The sequence below is a fragment of the Polypterus senegalus genome, chromosome 16 (assembly GCF_016835505.1).
Source record: "Polypterus senegalus isolate Bchr_013 chromosome 16, ASM1683550v1, whole genome shotgun sequence".
In the NCBI taxonomy this organism is placed as follows: Eukaryota; Metazoa; Chordata; class Cladistia; order Polypteriformes; family Polypteridae; genus Polypterus; species Polypterus senegalus.
This window is the reverse complement of record NC_053169.1, coordinates 52693597-52699596: the sequence shown is the minus strand read 5'-3', so window position 1 is coordinate 52699596 and position 6000 is coordinate 52693597.

Genomic DNA, 6000 nt, shown 5'->3' with positions numbered 1-6000 from the left:
TGACTTAGCTAAAGAGATAAAGAGCAGTCCCAGTCTCAGTCCCAGTGAGGCATAATGCAGGCGTATTGTCATTGGTGTAAAGGAGTCCCTGGCACTTTTTCATGTCACACTTCTGCTGAAGAATTTGTTGGCTGAAAGTCCTCAGTGTTAGTGTGTCATAGACAGAGGATGTGCAGCATTGCTCATAATGGCTATCAGTGTTTCTCGCTCACATCTCCAGAGTGTCGGTGGTGAATTTTTTTTTTGGTGTCTGTATTGTGTGGTGTATAGAAGGTGCAATTGAGCAGTTTGTGGACCCAAAATAAAGGCAGTGAAACCAAATGTATACACAATGTATACCTGCAGGCAGTGGTGTGGTGGTTAAGGCTTTGGACTTCAAACCATGAGGGTTTGTGAGTTCAAATTCTGCTACTGAGACTGTGTGACCAGGAGCAAGTCACATGAGCTGCCCGTGCTCCAATTGGAAAACCAATAAAGGTAACATAATTAAAACATTTTTGACAAGAATAGGCCATTAAACCCATCCAGCTCTATTACCAATACCAATTACTAATACCAATTCTATTCTATTATTTTATCAAAGTAACATTAAGTTCAGATTTGAAAGTCCCTAAGGGCAGAGTGGTGGCTCTGAGGCTGATATCTGGAAGTTTGCTGGTTTGAATCCCCATTACTGCCAAAAGAGATCCTACTCTGCTGGGCCTTTGAGCAAGACCCATAATCTGCAGTTGCTCAAAGTGTGTGGTACAATGGCTGACCCTGTGCTCCGACCCCAAGAAGTATGTGAAAATGAACAAATTCCTAATACAAGACATTGTAAAAAGTGAAATAAAGAACAACAAAAATGCCCTACTTTCAGCTACACTACTTGATAATTAATTCCATGTATTGATGGTTTATTTATGTGAAGAAGATATTTCTAATATTTGGATGAAACTTAGCCTTGAAAAGTTAACATCTGTGTCCCTGTGTTCTTGTTGAATACAGTAACTCATTTTAAAATAACACTGACTATTCCCTTCATAATTTGATATGCTTCAGTCAGGCCACCTCTTCATCTCCTTTCAGCTCCTTCACTCTCTTCTTATGGATCTCCCCTCTTAGTTCCGGGATTATCAGCTTAGTCGTGTTCCTCTGTACTTTCTCTAGCACTGCTATGTCTTTTTTATTATAAGGACGCTAAAACTCAACAGAGCACTCCAGGTGAGGCCTCCCTAGCGTGTTTTATAACTTAAGCAAACCGTCCTTGACTTGTACTCTACACTTTGTCATATATCACCTTACATCCTATAAGTCTTCTTAAATGGCTTCTGTGCACTGTCTAGATGTTGACATGGATGAGTCCACTATGACTCCTTCTCATAAAGGGTACTTTCAAGTTCCTACCTCCCTATGTATGTTAAAATGTTTAATTAATACAGTCTAGAGATAATACTGTATAATTTCTTGTAATAAATTTAATTTGTTACAACTTTACCCAAGACTAGATACTGCCCAGGTCAGATTTCAGATTATCTGTCAGTCCACCTATACTCCTAAAATCCTATTCTTTTTGATGGGACTTTCTGGTTCTTTACTGGGTTGTGTGGTTCCTCATAGAGCCATTGCTTGACCATGCTCCATTTCATTCTGGGAAAGGTTCTTTACACATAAAGTTGGTTCTTTTTGCGTTGAAAAAAATTCTCTTATGCTGGAATTAACTGAGATCTTTAATGTATGATAGGCTACCTAGCAGGACACCAACAGATTATGAAAACCTGAAATTAGCCCGAGTTACTTTACATATGCACCAAGAGTGTTGTCCCATTGGTCTTTTACAAATCTGTTCCCATCTATTCCTGGTTATTTACTGTATGGAGCCTGTTATAGATCTAAATAAATAAAAGGTTCTTTTCTGGAACCTTCACATAGATTTTTTTTTTGGGAACTAAATATGGTTGCCCTATGGCATCGCTCTGAAGAACCACTCTGGTACCTTTTTAAAAGTGCAGCTTAGTATCATCTACAGACTTAGCCAGCTTATTGAATATATTCTCATCCAGATTGTTTATGTCTCTCTATTACTGTACTGTATATAAAAAATCCTTTGACACGACAAGACTTTTTAGAGATGAGACGTTTTGGAAGAGAGATTTTTTCAAGTCTCGCAAGATAAGACTTTTGCCTTGACACTTTTTCAATTCATGCCTCCCTCTTAAACATTTTCAAACAAGACCTCACCTCTCATTCATGCGAATGCTTTTGTCCAAATATTATTGAGGAATTTCATCACAAAGAGTTATCAACATAAAAAAGAAGTAACGCGCAATCCTAGCACTGAGAAAAGAAGAAGTCAAACGAATTAACACCAAAAATGTCAATCGGTTACACAGCAAATTGGTTAAATGTGCATCAATAGACTATGCTGAAACAGTTGGTGGTGATCGTGTGGCAGATGAAAACAACAACTTACAATATCCCAAAGAATATCTATAACCATTAACAACTTCCGGTCTCACAACGCACGAATTACTGTAGAAAGACGAAAGTATCCAAGAAGGGTAATGTAGTACATCTGCCGTGGATAACATTAGACAACAAAGGAGATCTTAATATGCCATTCTTATTAAAATATTAACAGTTTCCGGTTAGAATAGCTTTTGCAAAGACAAGAAACAAATCTCAGAGCCAAACCTTCAAAAAAGTCACTTTATTTAATAGAGAGAAAGAAACAAAATTCCATCACGGGCAGTTATATATTGCGTTGATGCCTATGTAACAGTTCCCTTGAAAATTAAAATCTGTTTAAATTGTACATCTGCACATCTACGCAAGCGCAGAACCGCAAAGAGGCTAGAGCGTAGTGTCTGCATGGGAGGTTGGCGAGCGAAGTGAGCAGGGGGCGAAGCCCCCTAGTATCTTAAAACAAGTAACGGCCCTAGAACTGATCCCTGAGGGGCACCATCTGTAACATCGCCAAATTCTGATAGGTCTCTCTAACCATAACTCTTTGCTTCTTGTGTTCAAACCAATGCTGCCTCCACATACACACTGTCCCTTGAATTTCCTCTTCTTTCACTTTGATCATAAGCCTCTCATGTGGGACTTTGTCAAATACAATCTGTAAATCAAAATGAATAAAGATGATTTATTAGCAAGATAAAGAATACAAGGTTAAACAATTAACCAAAGATGGAGCAATGTTACAAAATAAGAGACAAAGCTCAAGAACTGACTGTGTAGTGTAGTGGATAAGGCCGTGGACTTCAAACTATGAAGTGGTGGGTTCAAATCCCACCACTGAGTCTGGGTGGCTATGAGCAAGTCACTTGACGTGCCTCTTCTTTAATTGGAAAAAGGAATGGAACCAGTTGTATCATAAATGTTGCGTGTGGCTTTTGGGTGAATAAATAAATGATCACAAAACCATGGCCACCAGCACAATTCTTAGCGATTTAAATGGTAAGTTTGAAACTTTTCAGGTCAAACTTATTTCTTCACAAACACATTGACCATGTGAAATTGCGTTCTAAAGTGTTTTATTGTGTATGATTCTTCCTATGGTGACTCTAGTTTTAAACTCTATTGTGTGGACCGTAATAAAATGTTGAAAATCCCATACACTTACCACTCTGTGATCAGGTACTTCAGCACTTCCTCCTCCCTTCCCTTCTACATATGTGACCTCAAACAATAAGACAGATTAAAGAAACAGGCAGGAGTGAAGTTACACATTTAATTATGTATTATTGATAAAAAAAGCCTAAAAATATTAAGGAAGCAGAATAGTACGTGAATGTTGGCCAACTGTACTCTTGTAGCCTAAGCTGCTGTGCATCTTGTGTCCATAGGTGGCTTTCGGCTTCTCTTCAGTCCAGCTTGCTTTGCTACCACATGGCCTTTGAATAGAGTATTGAAACACAAGTCTGTCTCAATATGGCTGACGAGATAGAGTTGTCTTCATCATGGTCCTCTCTTCATGGCCAGATGGAGAGAGAAAGAGAGATAAAGGCAAGGTGACCAGCTTAATACAATCCTGTCCTGCCACTGCAAAATGGAAGCCAAGGGGAACAGAGTGCCACTGGAAACTAAAAGCCTAAAAACTTACCAGTTATGTCCACTTTTAAGCACCAAAAGTTTTGATATAAGAAAACGTACCATTCGTGAAGACAATCATTTCACCACAATTTTCCAGTTCTGTTTTTCTTCAGGTAAGGATATGTTTTCTATTTGCTTGTGTGACTGATGGAAGTGGTCTTTGTGGGATGAGTTCTCACATAAATACCAAACTAAATCAACAAGATGCCAAGCACATGGCGGGAACAGTTTACTGCAAGTTTGTATTTCAAGAGGAAGCCACTGCTCTGGGGGTGAAAGGTTAATTGTGGCGGAAGACAAGCACAGAGGTAGCGCACACAGCATGTCTGCTTTTAAAATGACGGAATCTTGTAATGTTGTTTTTTCTGCTTTAAAATGACATGTATAAGCTATTTTAGAATGAATGTGTAATAATACACATAATAATATGAAAAAAGTGGAAAAATCAACAATAAAAATAAAATACACAAAAATACAGACCCATACATAATGCTGTCACTTCAACGTCAGAGCTGTGACCTTTGAGGCTCTTGTTTCCCGGCAATAAGTGAGATGTGTCCTAACGTTGGAACCCACAAAATGGTGACATTGAGTTTATAAAACTTTAAATGATCAATTAACCTTGAAAACTGTATATATTGATAAAAAATTGCATTTGATTTAAGAATTAATAGGTGCAAAGTATGACAGCAAATTTAGGATTTTTTGCTTGATGATAGAGCAGTTTGACTTTTTCCTTGGCTTGGCGTTGGTCTAACGTTTCATCTTCTGTTCCCTGTTTAAGTCCTGTCTGCTATTTTACCCTACAAGATGAACATTAATGATGTCATGTAGTGTGACTTCCCTGGGGACTCAGACTTAGTGCTCTCAGACTAGCCATGACTTAACTTAACAGGTCTGGAGGAGAGCTCACATAAGTATGGGTGCTGAACAGCCAATGGGCAAGTCTACCCATAAGAACGAAAAATCAAAAAAAGAGATCTCCTTAATATTTTTTTGGTTTCTCCTGGACATCAATGAAATCACAATGACATCAAATGGAGATGTTTTCTTTTGCCTGTCACTTCTCAGATTTTTGTCCTAAGACAAACCATCCCAGTATTCTCACAAGTGAGATCTCAGCAAAGTCATATGATGGACTCAATAGTTTCTTGACATGTTTTCCGCAATTTTAAAGTATTTGCACTGGGTTCTCAGTAATATACAGTCATGGACAAAATTATCGTCAGCCCTGGAATTTTCCCAGAAAATGCATCATTTCTCCCAGAAAATTGTTGCAATTCCAAATGTTTTGGTATACACATGTTTATTTCCTTTATCTGCATTGGAACAACACAAAAAAACAGAGAGAAAATGCCAAATCTGACATCATTTCACACAAAACTCAAAAACCGGGCTGGACAAAATTACTGGCACCCTCAACTTAATATTTGGTTGTACGCCCTTTGGAAAAAATAATTGAAATCAAGCGCTAACCATCAACAAGCTTGTTACACCTCTCAACTGGAATTTCCGACCACTCTTCTTTTGCAAACTGCTCAAGGTCTCTCAGATTTGAAGGGCGCCTTCTCCCAACAGCAATTCTGAGATCTCTCCATAAGTATTCAGTAGGATTTACATCCGGACTCATTGCTGGCCACTTCAGAACTCTCCAGCGCTTTGTCTTCAACCATTTCTGGGTGCTTTTAGAGGTATGTTTGGGGTCATTGTCTTGCTGGAACACCCATGACCTCTGACGCAGACCCAGCTTTAAGACACTGGGCCCTACATTGCGCCCCAATATCTTTTGGTAGTCTTCAGATTTCATAATGGCTTGCACACAGTCAAGACATTCAGTGCCAGTGGCAGCAAAACATACCCAAAACATCTTAGAACCTCCACCATGGTTGACTCTAGGTACTGTGTTTTCTTTGTAGGTCTCAT